This window comes from Euwallacea fornicatus, chromosome 1, assembly GCF_040115645.1.
Source record: "Euwallacea fornicatus isolate EFF26 chromosome 1, ASM4011564v1, whole genome shotgun sequence".
NCBI lineage: Eukaryota > Metazoa > Arthropoda > Insecta > Coleoptera > Curculionidae > Euwallacea > Euwallacea fornicatus.
In genome coordinates, this window is record NC_089541.1 from 5,758,881 (window position 1) to 5,775,029 (window position 16,149).

Here is a 16,149-nt window from a genome sequence, read left to right on the forward strand (position 1 = left end):
GACTCAATCAGGTCGACAGGAGAAACTTGGAGGAGATTTTATCTGCAGCGTGAGACCCTAGATGCGGAACTTCAGATAGTTCGGGGACATTTATCAGGTGAAAACCTAGACATTCAAATCATAGTTAAAGCAGTGGGGAAATAATCACTTTGTTTTCGTTGGAACTAGACATTCTTCCCCTTCAAATGTTTCAATTTCGATCGAACTCATTCTTGCATCTACAGAGCATGGCATTCCTGCTAAGCACTTCGAAATGGTTCAAGTAAAACAATCCAGAAAAACATCTGCCCACTCCATTATAGACCAATCTTGGAAATGATACCAAAATATATTGCGTGGCATAAAAAAAGACAACACTATGTAAAAATGATTTTATTTAAATTATTTTTAGTATGAATGTGTGTATCCGGGAACACAAAAAAACGATTACATTTTCAGCCATATTTATCAATGTGTTTACGAGTTATCAGAAATTTTAGTTTTTTTAGGGAAAAAATTGCAATAAAATATCAACAATATGACTGTAAAATATCATTTATTGATGTACTGTGTGCTTAGAGAGTGCTTCTAGATTAATCAAATATGCCTGTAAGCAGAATTCATCGAAATTTTCATCAATTGAGCGAGTTTGAGAGAGGTCGAATGTGTGAGTCCACGAGAGGCTGGTTGGTCATTATGGAAATCGCCACTGATTGAACCATAGTGTAAACACTACATAGAGATGTTGTCAGGCATAGTGCCAAGAAGAGTCAACAGACAGGAGGAAAGGTACAGAACGATCCCGAAAAAGTACAGAATGCCTAGATCCCCACCTTCGAATTATAGCCCTAAGAGATAGGGTCGTCTCGTCGAGGACGCTGGCGGATCAGTGGTTTGTTGAGTATGAAAAGTCCGTTGGGATTCGAATCATTTATCGCCGGGTAAAAAGTTTTGGACTGATTTCCTACAGTCCCCATCTCGTGTTACCTCTCACCTTAAATCATCATCAAAATCGCGTGCAGTGGTGCAGAGAACGGATACATTGGAATCTGGAATGGGATATTATCGTGTTTAGTGACGAATCCAGATTATATTTGGATATGCATGATGATTTGACAATAGTAAGGAGCACACAAGGTGAAAGACGGGATCCTCAGCGTATAAGACATAGGCATGTATATCAGATTGTTGGAGTAACGTTTTGGGGTGCTATTGTATATGGTAGCAGGTCCCTTTTACTTTTCATTAGAGGCAGTACGACAGCTCAACGATACATCTAAGTAGTCCTGGAACCTCATGTCCTGCCTTATTTGGAAAGCCTTGTTAATCCAGTTTTCCAGCAACACAATACACGATCACATGTGACTAGACTAACTATGAACTTCTTTCAACAAAATGCAATCAATTTGGTACCTTGGCCACCTAGGCCTCCAGACCTCTCACCGACTGAACATGTATAAAATATTGTAGGTAGAAGATTACATAATTTATCTTCCCCTCACAAACCCTAACAGCGCTATCTCATACTGTCCAGTTAGTCTGGAACAAGATCCTTCAAGAGAACATCGATCACCACATTAGACCCATGCCTAAACGTATACAGAAATGCATAAAACACCACCGAGGACCGACAAATTATTATTTTTTTTTGTTGTTAACAATTAAATTTTTTAATGAAATATTTTTTTTAACGTAAGAAACATGCATATCATAAATTATTTAAAAAAAAAACATTTTTACGTGATGTTCTCTTTTCTATGTCGTGCAGTATACTTACATTAATAAACACTTAAAGGTATCTCACACTAATTTTCATATAGTTTTGAGGCCTCAGTTTCGCCTCTTTCGTATAAAAAATTCCAATCCTCCCCTCTCTCAGTTGCATTCATTCTCCTTCAGCTCCGGATACTAGTTATTTGTTACATATACTTCGACGCCATAGGTGAAGATCTAATGGAGATTTTGTTTCGGAATAACTTTAGCAGATTCAATACTCAGCAGCTTCTGATCCTACAAACGGTTTGATCACGATAATGCAGCTGTTACTATCGAGCTGATGCCTCTTAACACTTTAGCCAGTCTTCCTGAACCGTGAACTAATTACTAAGTCTTTCTGGATATTTCGAAATGTGTAACTCACTCGAGATCTTGGAAGAAAATTAATTAAGGGCAGCGGTGTGTTACTGATGAGATCGCGCTTGTATCGATGTAAACCACCGTAACTTGCAAAGGAGTAATGCAGCTGTTATTAAATGAAACACGGAGGAGCTTCAGAAACAACAAGAGCATGCAGAGATCGGAATTACTGCTTATCTGAGCGCAGGGTGAGAATTGCGGAATTTAGCTTTAGATAAAAACTTTTTATCGAAGATGAAGGGAGGCACACATAGATAGAGCTGGGCAAAAAACGGTACTAAAAAAATACTTGGATGGAGTGATGAAACAAAGAAGATACCGCAATTTCGGTACGGATATATTGGGAATATGTTTTTTATTATTGCAAAATCATGAATCACATCTCTTCATTTTGAAATTAAAGACAAAGTCTAGTAGGAGGTTTTCTAGACGGCGATTCTTCGTTCGGCAGGGGAGGGTAGGTGAAGAATAAGGAAATTGCCAAGGATATTGTAATAAAAAGCAGTAAGAAAGGGTTAACATAGCAACCCTCATTTACCAATCTAAAGGTGAGCACGTGAGTTAAAACCCAACAATTACTGTCAAAGCACATTAGAAAAAGATTTAAATGAAATTCTTTTTCACGATACCACTCTTCTAGTCTTATGCCATAAAATAAATTGTTAAACCCTTGAATGTTCCATTTGAAATACATACTGAAATATTACAAAAAGAGTTTAAATTTGTGCCATACTTTACAATTATTCAATTAATTTATACCCTGCTTTTCATTAAGGTAAGAATATAAATTTCTCCCATCAAAACATATATTTTATCTGATGCCTAATCCTCAGGATTACAAAAACCAGGCAATATATGAAAGGAAACCCTAATCTAGGCTTCCGAAAAAAGATACTCGGCGAAAGAACAAGCAAAAAGCTGCCATAAATTTGGAAGCTTATTTCAACTGTAGGCACGCAAAAGTCTGATTGTGAGCTGAAACATAAAGGAAAAAAGCAGGACACATTAATTCTAATGGGAATTTTCCCAGTTTTTGATGGAATTTGGTTTATCTAAATTAGGTATCAGAAACATGGCTTTGATAATGTATTCTGTAATGTTGTCCTAGCCTTCCCTTCCTCATTGATCAAACGATCAATTCAGGTCATCCGAGTTCACTTCAACTGCACCTGCAGTTTCAACTTCCAACCCCCCTGAAAACATGTAATTCCCTTTTGCTTTTGTCTAACTTCCAACACGATTCCGTGCCATGCCGTACAAATAATGCCGGGGCTCCAGTTTCCTAAAACTTCGTAAATGATGCTGGAAAATATATTCAACTACCTCATTACTGCTAAAAATTTACTGTATGTAACTGAAATCTACATTGAATGAAATGAATATGAAATCTGGAATGTTTTAATTGATAATTGGCTTTATTAAGCTTAGACAGTTAGGACTTACCCTCAATTAAGCGCAATGAATTTCAAAGCTTCCAAGCTCTAGCATAAAGTTCCACCCTCAAGATGTCCTCTATAAGCGAGATTCTGGCCCACGCCAAAAAATTGTTTTTAATAGAAAAACAACTTTATCCCCTCTTTAATTAGGCCCGCAAACCTTTCCCTCTACGTACTATGGAGCAATCGACAAAATTCTGAATTAATCAGAACTCATTTGTCTTTATCCTGAAGGGACGTGGAGTGAAATGGAGGGGTTCCATCGTGCTCTTGTTTGAAGTTTCCAGTGCTCCGGATCGTGCTTAAACTAGAATCAGCTGCAGAAAAATGGAGGCTAATTAGAGAATGAAAGTGTGCAGGTGGCTGAGAAAAGTTTAATTATGGAGGTGCTGAAGTGATTGCGTGACTGGAAATCTTAAATGTTTCTTACATGGATGAATTTGAATGTTTTACGAAATTTTGGATACACGAAGGATTGGGACGCAATAGCATTCAAGATGTAGATTAAATTTTTAATTAAAACCCTGCATTAAGAGAAAGGAGTGAAACTAGAAATTTAAGCAAAAACTTGGCAGTAAAACTGTCTAAATTTATACGCACTGAGCTAATTTATGTTTGCGAAATTTATAGACGTAGCTCATTAAGTTTAAATAAATAGAAATAAACTTGAGAAGACGATATTGCTGATTTAAATCAGAATTAAATTTCCCAGAAAAAACTCGCAGAAAAGGTGAAATGCTAGATAAATTCGCTAACGTTATCAAACTCCAAAAAATATAGAGCTACCACACTTTAGGATCTCTAAAAAGTCTATTATGCTTATCTTGCTAGGTGTCTCTATCTGTTCGTTTTCTCAACCCATTCCCGAGCGTCGCACCTTCTCATTTGAATATGTCATCCCCAAATCGCCTCAGGAATTTCTGGTTCGTATTTCCATAGAAATGTCTCTGCTGATAAATTCGTTTAAATGTGCAACTAGCGAAACTTGCAAATTTAATAAACTGAAAAATTCTGGATCGATTTTTTTTACCTGGGAAGTGCAGTGTTTAAAGTGCACAAGGTGAAATGACAGGTCGCTTCATTAACACTGCAAAACCACCCACACGAATGTTCTCCCTGGAAAATACAATATGTCACGTAGGCAGCATTTTTCAACAATTTTCCGCTTAGGATCCTCATAATTTGTTTGAGCAATAATTCATCGAAACCCTGGCACAATGTCCAGATATTAAACTGTATCAGCATATCGCATGTCGTTCATTCCTAATGTCATCGTTGGATATTTATGTGCCTGTTCCGCTTGATGAACATCCGAAAGGAATGTAATAAGCGTTCTGCATAAGCGAAATTCATAAATTTATTAAACGAAGCGGAAAATTTCGGTAGAGAGCTCGTTTTGATCTAGAAAATACCATTTTTAAGTAGATTGAACAAGTATGTTGGTTTTCTTCTATTCAAACTTTGGTTACAGAGTTCTTCATTTGGTAATACAGAGAAAAATTTTCAAATCAACACCCAAAAAATCCAAAGGTTGCTGCATTTAGGATAAAAAATAATGAGGGTAAGGCGACTGCATGCCAAACATACAGGGAAAACCCCACACCTTCAAATTCGTTGCAAAAAGAAAGTCGCTGTCTATAAATATTAATATATAGATTTTTATAAAGTAGCTGCTCAATCCGTTTACATTTTGATACCGAAATATACTTTGAAAAAGCCCTGTAGAGATTTCAAATTGCAGCACCAGACCCAAATTGAATTATCCGTGTGGAAAAATAACAGACCAGTAACCATTATTTGACTTACAGTTCCAAAGAAAAATTTCCTCTCGGCCTTTGCAATGAACGGGCTTTCAGAACCTATCAGGAAAGTCCATTTAAGATTTGCAGATGCAATTTGAGATAAGCTCATTAGGAAAAATTTCAATGTTATGTAAATTCGAAAAATTGTGGTGAAGCAAGAGCGAGGCGAAAACTCCATTTGGCCGTCTTACGAAGAGATTTTTGATTAAACCAGTTTCGTTGAAGTGAAGGCCCCGGGACCCAAAGAACAATTTCCGAAATTACGAGTTTTAATAGACTTTTCATTATAGTTGTATTAGCTAAATTTTTAATAACTATGCAAATTTCGTGTGGGAAAGTGCCCGAATATCTGATCTTTCGACAAAAAGTTTCTGATAACTTTTTGAGTGGTAATTTTGTAGAATTGGTTCAGTATTACTTAAAACGACTAAATTTTCTTTATTACTTCATCTCATTTTTAATTACAATCAATGTAAACGTAGCCGAACTCGAAAAATTACTATTCTATATTTTGACAACAAACTGTGAGTCCTACTTTTGTTGGGAAGTTTACGTATAAAACGCCCTTTTGATGTCCCAATTTAACTCTCACGATTTCGGGGAAAGCCACAGTGCACATTCCTTAATAATGCCGCCTATGGCAAACTGGTATACATTTTTATTTAAGATTTCGCTATTTAATTTGGACCACCTAATTTTATGACACCCCCGTATATTTCTCAAACACATTTTTTTCCGGTATGAGAAGGATATTTTATTTGAATTTTCAATTTCGCAAATTTGCCCCAATCTAATCGCCCTTGAATCTCTTCTATTAACCGAAAACTCCATGGTTAAATTAAAAAAAAAAAAAACGGCCTTCCTCTATGTACATGTATCTCTACTAATATCGATAAATTTAATAAAAAGGGCCCCACTGTGGGACCCCATAATGTAGCGTTTTACCTTTCACTACACCTCGCCGTAAAAAAGGGCATAAATTTGAAAAGGGCCGGATTTGCGTAAATTCGCGTAGCGGTGCTACCCTGCGTTAATCGTATTTTACGATGCCTTCGAGACCCGGAAAACGGCCAGAACGGCAATATTTGGATCCCCCGATCCAGATCCCGCGTAAATCATACTCAATTTGCTGTTTTAGCGGAAGTTTTATCTGCTTAACTCACTCCATGTTTTAATAATGGAGAGTTCGGTGGTATCGTAATTTTGCAGTGCCGTATTTTAGGCTTTTAACGAAACCAATGAAGTGTCGTCAATTTTCGGGAAAAGAAATTATTGTAGAGTTTGGAAGGTGAGAAAAGAGAAATGGCTCGAACCTAATTTACGCGTAACGTCAGAATGACAAAAAGGGCGAAACAAATGGCACAATCGTCCGGGATAATGAACGTTGTCGAACAAATGGATGTTTTCTTTTATTTCTACACGACCGTCGGACAGAAAATATTATTATTCATGTCGGAAAATCCAATTATTTCAGTGGGGATCCGAAAAAATGGCACGCACGGTGATTTGAGTAACGTAACATCACATTATTTTAAACTTCGTTACCGCTTCCCTTTTATTCCTCCCGCCATTTGGTTAATTATGTTTTACGCTCATCTCTCTCATTTTTTTCAAGGTGGTCCATAACTCATCTCTATGACGTAATTCGATACTATAGGTAAAACAAAACCGTGTCATTAAACAAATGCTTGAGGACACTTACCATGTCCCGTTTCGCAAGGGCCCTCCCACTTTGCTCGGAGTGTTGACGATATAATTAAGAGAGGCACGGACACGAACCGAGATTTCTTGCACAAAATCCCTAAAGGAAATCCGGTGCTTTTGTTTCCGAGTTCTTTGCGTTATAAATGAGTTTATCTTTTGCTTAATGATAGTTTTTGCTCAGATCCACAACAGCAGAATCGAATCAGAGAGAGGTATATGGGCAAACAAGAGTTGTTCAGACGTATCAGAGTGATGCTGATTCGCTAAAGATTAACAGCTCGAACAACGGGAAGGAAATTTAGTTAAACCCATAAACCGATGGTGTTTATGGTTAAGCAGCTTTCCGAGATATTGAAGTGCTTGGCGCGGCAGGCAGTAGCGTCCCGAGGAAGATTATTATTTCCTAGTAATTTTCATTAAAGTTTTTTTGATCTTCCTATGATTTTAATTACATTAATTAAATTTATAGTTAAGAAATCCGTTAGGCCACGAAGGAATTTCAAAAAGTTCGAAAATTAATACCCCATGGACTGCGAAAAATGGAAAGCTTTAGGTGTACTAAATTGTTGAAATTAGGTATAGATCATATACGAGGGAAACCGAGTGGTATTAGAAATAGAATATTGAAGGATATCCAAGGTATTTTATTTTAAAATACTTAATACGGGAATGCCGCACTTTTTTCAGATCCGCCGTGTATTTTCCCGCACAGTATTTCGTTGGACAACTCTGTTTTAGCTCCAATTCAAAATCTAAGAAATGTAACGACTTACCCACTGTAGGAACACCATGAATTAAAATATTCTTATACTTTTCACATCAACATTTTGCTATTACAATGGCTATGATGTTAGCTTTGTTTCGGGGTCTTGTTGATCTCATAAATTGTTGATTCATAATCTATGGTATTTGGATGTAGTGCTCATGAAGGGCGTTAAGTGGCAATATAAGCTGAAAGCAGCTTTAGCAATGGATATTAGTGCAGTGTTTCAGTTAAATCCCACTTTGCATAGAAGCTCAATATCCGGAAACATAAATGAAACTTATAACAATGAACATTTGCCTGTTCGTGTGTAATAGATTTGAGGCAACAAATGTAAATCATAACGTAAAATTTATTTTATTACGCCTGTAACAGTAAATTGCAAATAATCTACGGATAATTGATAACAAAAAGTTAGCACTTACAGGTAAGTGTGTGCAATGCGGCCCAAACGGTACTTAACAATATTAAATAACAATTTTCGATGGGGCCCCAGTAATGATAGATTAGTATAACCATGGTAAGCACCCCATGATTCATCTGTTACATGTGTTTCATTTGGATTTCAGAATACAAATAAACAAATGTCATCCTTGAAGATTAGCATAATCATTAAGATTTCAAATATGTCGGCAGGTAGAGTTCTGACTATCTTTTTATTTTCAAACCTGCTAAATAGGAGAAAAAGCATTGTGCATTAGTCAAAGGCATATTGCTTTGCTCGACGAACTTGCTGACCTCGTCTGCAATTCAGTTGTAACCTTTCGTCTTGCTCGTAATATCCTTAACAACATGCTGTTCCGTCTCGTCATGTTATGTACATACAGAAGGAAAAAAGTTCGCAGAAAGCGTTTAACCGTAACCATATGGGACTGATTAAGCAATTTACTATTTACCATCAAATATCTAAATAATAAATGAATTCATCCCAGAAGTACTTCTGATATTTCTAGGACTATTTGAGGTGTTTTTCATGATCACCCTCTGTTTCATATACTTATGTTGTTTAAAATATGAAAAAAAAATGGTCGAGAATCTATTTAAAAATTTTCCTAGACCTCCCATCTGTTGTACAAATCCTTTATAAAAGCATCTGCTCTCACGTCGTTTAAATTGACTCAATGAATCTTCAAGTAAAAATAAGGAACGAAAATGTTCATTTAAGCAAGTTTCGCGAACACAAACTCCATACCTTCCATGACTTTGTCTCGACCCTAAAGCATCGCGACTCCCTTTAATCAGCAATCCTGGGATTTAAATTATTTTTACTTGATTTACGTCTGGCATTCACTCCTCTCTAAATATCTTATTTCCAATGGGAACTATCACAATAGAACCCACAAATGAAAAAAAAATGTAATAGACAAGTATATTCCTGACCCACCATTTTATCCGGTGCATGTTTTTTTCTTTCGTGATAGATGGCGATGAAAATACTTTTTACTTAACCAATTCAAACAGTTTTTAAGGTAGATCCCTCGGATCCGGGAGGAAAACATTTACCAAAACAACAACGGCCGACAACTTTAAGCTTATTTGCAAAATTTGCCCTACATCACCCCAATCCCCGATCTGGAAGAATGACTTTGGCCTAGTTCGGAGAATAGACATTTTTCACTTCTTTACGATTATAGGGTCCGTTCGGCCCCAGTTGAAATGGCTCTTCCGAGAAAAGCATAAGCAGGCAAAGTTATAATTCAGTTCATTATTTAGCAACCAAAACTTAAAGACATATGTGGATACAATGCAAACATAAGCTGCGATTATAATCTTTCCATTTCCACGTTAGCAAAAAACTCGTTTAAATTTTCTCAAAAACTCCCAGCAGATTTAATGCTTGGAGTCCAAAAAATATATATACTACATGAAGAAAATCCTATTTACCTAACACTTTTCGTTAGCAACAAGCTCGAACTTGTACCTAATATATGAAGTAAGGAGCATCCTTAGATGCGAAAACTTTTCATCCTTAAAAAAGATTCTTTATATGTTTTTGATTTTTTAATAAAATGGGAACAAAACTAAAAAATTATGTTATCACCGAAACAAAAAACTGTGGCAGTGAATGAACGAAAAATTTATGAAATTTGCATTAAAATTACGGAAAATATTGAATAAGCAGATAATTTTCTAAACCGAATTTTTCTGATACTTCTTTAAATATTATGGCTCCGTCGTAACTCGCCGAGGCAAATAAAATCAGGGGTTTAACCAAACGTTCGAAATGTGCTATTGCCGGGGACGAAAAGTCAACAGGGCTGAAAAGTTAGAGCGCAACACGAAATAAAATATAACTGCGTTGTCGAATTAAAAAAAAGTTTTAACATGTATTTGGAAATACTTTCCGAATAAACTGCAGCAATTCTCTAAAGAGACTTATTTAGGTGCACCCATTATTGTTATCTCCGAAACGGCGAAATTTGCAAAATCGTTTAAATAGGAAAAAAGCAGGCTTTTTTAGAAACTTTTAATATGTAGTACACGATGTTGACAAACTATTTTTGTTGCCGAGATTTTATAAGAAATGTAAAATTGGTAAAAAATAGTTTAATGTTAGTTCTTTGTTAAAAACTATTAACGTTCAGCAAACGACATAAAGTATATATAACATCAGATCCGCGGTTACAACTTCATAAGATTAAGAAAGTAAGTTTTAGGGTGTTTATTAAAAATTAAAATATCGTCATGAACAAGTTGAGTACCTAACTTTAAAATTTGATGTTGATCAGACTGAATGCTAAAGTTTTTCAACAAATGGATGACTGCAAATGTACGATCGTTTACATTTGTTTCTAACTCGGGCGTCTGGCGTCATCTTTTAACGTTAGCATGAAATGAGTTTATTGATAAAATGGCGAACATAAAGGTATATCAATTTTGAAAATTACTAGGAAGCTTTTATACGAGATTTGTGTCGGATTTATAGAGGTCTATTCCGCTTAAATTGAAACGACCCCTCTTCGCCTTCATTAACGTGTACCGAAGTAAACTAAATTTATATTATGGAATTGTAAACATTTTCGATATTAGAAGTTCATTGTCTGACATTAGATGAACCTGGAGAATGTTCATTAAGGACTTACATTGTCTCATAAAGCTAATTAAGCTCCCGTTTTAAACGAAACGTAACCGGGCGTCTTTCACAATGCTATTTATCTTTTGTAGCCTTTGAGAGAGAGTTGCTCTTTGACTGGCTGTTAAGTTTGTCTTTAGGAGAAAAAACTGGTAGAGTCGCGATCGATTGAGCGCGTTCCAGGCTGAAGGGTCAGCGGTCCCTGCGGCCCTCCGCCATTATTCCGGAAATACATTACTAACAGATGCGTCCCAGATTTATCTATTGTTTTTGCTCCAGCTCTAAAACGAGCGAAATAAAACATTTTTTCGCATTGTCCCGGGACTGGGGAGATTAAGGGCTCGTGCCCATTAAAGTGGGGAGACCGGCAACAGCACTGATGACTACGGAAAGTAAAATTTCAGCCCTTCGCCGACAAGGCGATGGTGAACGTAAATGTTATAATTGTTAGTTTATTGTGTTATGAAGAGAAACTCTATTTACGTAATATTCGAACTACGGGCGCGTAAAAATAATTACCGAACAGTCGAAAAGACTAACTCTGTCCACGAAGTTTGGTAAAATAGAAATTTAACTGGCGAATTCATGTTTTTTTTTTTTTAATTTAATATTGTTATCCAGCTCGTATAATTCTTCGTTGCGCTAACGGCAATTGCTTTTTAGCAGTTCAAACACTAAATAACAACTTTATGTCCGCTATGGAGGGACCAAAGTGGATCTTTTATTTCCAGAGGATAATAACAAGTTTAGTCGCTTTGCCGTAATCTGTAAATCGTATAATCAAATAAAAGGTCAATGAGACGAAAACGCGTTTGTAGAAAACAAGCCACCTTTCGTTCCCTGCAACCACTCTACCAGGGCATTTCCAAATATAATATTTCGTCCCATCGATGGTGTGACTATCCGTCGTCGGTTACCCGATTCCGCGTAATCCGTGCTGTTACGTTAAAATATGGCAAACTAAACATTCACGTTCCACAAGAGAGGTTTCACGCATTTTGTAAGATACTGCCCAAACAGCTCCGTTTATTCAAGAAGTTCAATAAGAAACCGAATAAACGGTGCCGTTTTGATGGTCACTTAGCGCAATGCGTGAAGCTGAAATCACGGTCCGTCCTAGTGGGACCCGGACCGGATTAGTGGATACGAGCCTTAACACACTGTCAGGTGTCGCAGCGTTTGGGAATGGTCTCGACAAAGAGCGGAATTTTCTTGTTTTTGCTGTTTTTTTTTTTTCTTTTTTTTTTAGAGAATGGGCTCATATTTTATGGGGACTATGGCAGAATTATTATCGGGGATTACACCGCTGGCTGTAATTCAGAATGTTTTATTTCTCGTTTGGCCAGTTATAAATGGCCATATACAAGAAACAAAGCAAATAAAATTTAGAGAGATAATTTTTTTAACAAGTCACGTATTGCTTTTATCACGACGATTTGAGAAATATTGCAAGTATCCGTTCCTCAATCACTCTACAGAGCGACGCAAACCCGCGGAAAGTTTTCAGAATTTTCTAGACCATAAGAGATACAAGATCAGTTCATTGAGACAACGTTGTACATTTATTGAATCTGCAGGCTGCCGTTTTACAACTTCCAAAATTCCGAATATTAACGAAGGTGTTGGCAAAACCTGAAAATGTGTAAAATAGACTTTAGTTCCTCTATTCTCCTCAGCTTATTGAAACACCTCAGTTCTCATTAAGATATTAATTATGCAACATTTTAATGCCTTTTCTCTTGTAAACCTTACCAAAATATATGTACGTACATACTACGTAGCGATTTTAGTATTTAGAATATTCTCTAATTAGATTAAACACATCAGGTTGCAAAACATTAAAGGGGTTGGATTACGGGCTCACAAGCCATGGGGAGTATGTGAAAACAGAGATTTGGCTCGGCTGGGTCTCTCCTATCAATTTATATGCCTGGCGAGAATATGTTATTTCTGATACTAGATATACAACACAGTTTTATTCAAATCCACTCTTTTCATTTCTCTGTCTTGTTTGTTTGTTCTTCCTCTTTCGTTCATTGTTTCTGACGCTTTCTCGGCCAATTATCTATCTTGCTCACTTTCTTTCGTGTGCTTCATTCTTTATTAAAATGTTTACTTTTCTTTTCTCCTTCTATCTCATTAATACCCTACTCAAAAGGATTTACTCCATTCAAAAATAGTAATAAGTAAAGAGTGGCTCAACCATCGATTTCGTTGGTAAATAGAATAGTTCACGAGAGGCTATACAATGGTCAGCAAGATTATTGGATCTATCTTCCCTAGACTTCTTAATGATTAATGCATCCTTTTTAAAAGCAAAGTGTACACATGTGCCCCGCCTTCGTACAAACTAAGACATCTAGATTTACTAAATCCAAATGTTGAGAATTGCTGGCTTACATCAAAATCAGGTTTAGGTCCTCATCTCCTAATCTTGTACCAGGCTATCACGTCATTAATAAACCAATCATACAGAACCCTGATGAGCAAACGGATTAGGCATCTTTTAATAGAGCTATTAAGTAAAATTACAATCTTCCTTTAGGGACGCCTCTGTTTCGAAGCGCTCTAAACTGATGGCTTTCCTTCCAACTCAGTAGATTCTGACAGAGATAACTGCTCAGGAAATATCTACCCTCAACGAAATATATTTCGAGCGTTAGAGGGTTACGGTTTCCCCAAATGGCACCCGGAAATAATATAATAGCCCCTCATTTCATCACATTTTTTCGGCATCAAGGCAAAACCGAAAAATCCCCATAGCTTATTTTGTTTTTCTTATCTTGAGTCGGAATTTCTCTATTTCAGAAGATGACATTTCAACTTGAATGTTGGGATTTTGTCTGGAATTATTACTGAAAATTGAGGAGGGTGAAAGTACACACCTAAACGAAGAGGGTGGGAAATTATATGTTTCTATGGGATAGTTGAAATTCCATAAAAAAGTAATTCACTTAATCTTCGGACCTTTTTTCAGCTCTATTTGCCATGGTTGTTAACACGTGCCAAGAAATTGAAAGAAGCAGCAACACATGAAATTTCCGAATGTCTTATTCATGGCTCTTTAAAAAAGAGAAAAACATGGCCTAGAGTAAATTCATGTTTATACATTTCTGTAAAGAAAACTTTAATTAATCGTATTTCGAAAACTTATTAATGATTTTAGGCGTGCCCGATTGAATCGCACTCTCGAAGTTGCAGCCGGAAAGTTGAATTTTGAAACTTTTAATGAAGTTTGTGATTTTAAAAATAACTTTTAATTGCTTGAAACTTAAATACAAAATTACAGAACAAACTATCAAGGATTTGTATAGGAAACTTCTCAAAATCTCACTATGATGTTTATTTGAAATATAGGTTTTACCTCATTTAACACTTGTTTTTGTGTTTTTCATTCAATTAATTAGCAATGCGGCCTGATCGAAAGTGTGGTAGTAGTTAAATTTGAATAATACAATAGTAAAATTGGACTATTCATTAGGTATTTACGGTGTTCCGCTAACGAGTACAGGTTAAACAGCGGGAGCCAATAAATTTGGTAGGCGCAAACAGGAAGCATTGTTTAATTACATCCCGTTAATAACGAGGGCCCTGGGTGGTATATTTACTCATATGAAAATTTCGTAGATTTATTAAACGAAACAGGTACCTATGGAATTATTTCCTTAATGATTTTCAAATAATTAATAAGTATACATGCACTTGTTTTCTCTCTATTTTTCTGTATCCCGATGACCTCTTCTTTACCAATTTAAATCCGATTTATAATCCAAAATGTAAATTATGGTAAAAAGCCTTTCAAAAAGGTGTTAGATTTCTTTAATATTTTTTCCATAAAAGACTTTTGAGATACTGAAGTAAATATTCGGAGATTTTTTAATTTTCCATGCTTTGCGAGGATTTTAGTTTTTCTTTAGTCATGGAAAAAATCGATTATATTATTAAATCCTAACGGAGAAAATCGATCGATATCACATAAACAATTGCAGTTACCCACTTACAATCGTCTTAACAATAAATTATTATACTCGTTATTATATTGCGATACAATAAATTATTTCAACTCAGTCTACTACCTTGAAATTGAATTTGTAAAATAATCAAATACATCATCAGCTAAAATATCATTTACATATAGTAAATCGCCTATAATAGATTTCACAAAAAAACTCAGTGAAGTCTCAAAAACACAAAAAAAGTTTCAAAATCTCATATCTGCACCTCATTAGTCATCAACGTGAGTCTGTGGATGCCTTCGGACAGGGGATGTACAACTGTAATTCACAATAACTTGTAACTTCAACTATAATATAACATAACCGACATACCTCGTAACACCGTACAATTTGATACGCCCTGTAGAAAAGACGGCAGAGAATTTGCTGCACCATTGAGATATCATTTCACATCCACCTGTGTGTAAAGTAAGCACTTTCCAACCGAGTGAAAAGTGACTAGTACAAATCTAACAGATTCTACTTGAGCAAAACGCAAGAAAGAACATCAGTGCAAACTTGTTTGTAAACAAAAACAACGCTTATCATTTTCCATTTACCACCTCATTGTAAAATGAATTTAAATAGCATTTCGGATTGACATTTCTATGTAGGTTTGCCACGTTGCTTTTTTGGAAGTCAGCTATTTGTGTGTACATTAATGTCCCAAGTTGAACAAAAGCTTTAATTTTCCAAGCAAAGTGTTGGAAAATCAAATCTCGTTGACGGAGTTCTTGTATATCCCTTTTATGTTGCCGGTTAAATGACGAGAATTCATTTGATGATGGATATCCGATTAACGATATTTTTATCTGTATACGTTCTTTGATTACAGGGGAATTTGGATTTTGCTGGAATTGTAGTTGTCTTTTGACTTTTTACAAAATATATCAATTTATTTTGCGGAAACATCGTATTTCTACAGTGTATACGTAGCATGGTGATTATATCTCCGGTCTTTCAAAGGTTCCACTTTTATTCAAAACGATGTTCATTTCATGATTAGTGCAAAATGAAACCTGTTTTCGTTTGCTAAAACTGCATCATACCGAATTTTTCCAAAAAATGTAACACGGAAATAACTTTCTGGTTTTTGTGTTGAACGTTATTTAATAGCGCTAGTTCTTTTCAAGATGTGGTATTTGTCCAAGATTTTGGGACTACATTACATGTAAAATTAGGTATTATCATACTTGTTCGACTACCTTCATATGTAAGAACCAATACGCAACATATTAGAGAAATAATTTTCGTAAATTTA

At 35.8% G+C, this 16,149-nt stretch overlaps 1 long non-coding RNA gene across 1 annotated transcript; it reads right to left on the reverse strand.

Moving 5' to 3' along the window:
- Positions 1 to 2,762: 2,762 nt before the first annotated feature.
- On the reverse strand, positions 2,763 to 15,344 carry LOC136341190 (uncharacterized). The gene is made up of 3 exons (XR_010732454.1): positions 15,222 to 15,344; positions 3,728 to 3,868; positions 2,763 to 3,680 (listed from the first exon to the last, which is right to left on the reverse strand). It is a non-coding gene; the product is annotated as an uncharacterized lncRNA (long non-coding RNA).
- Between the last annotated feature and the right edge of the window lie 805 nt (positions 15,345 to 16,149).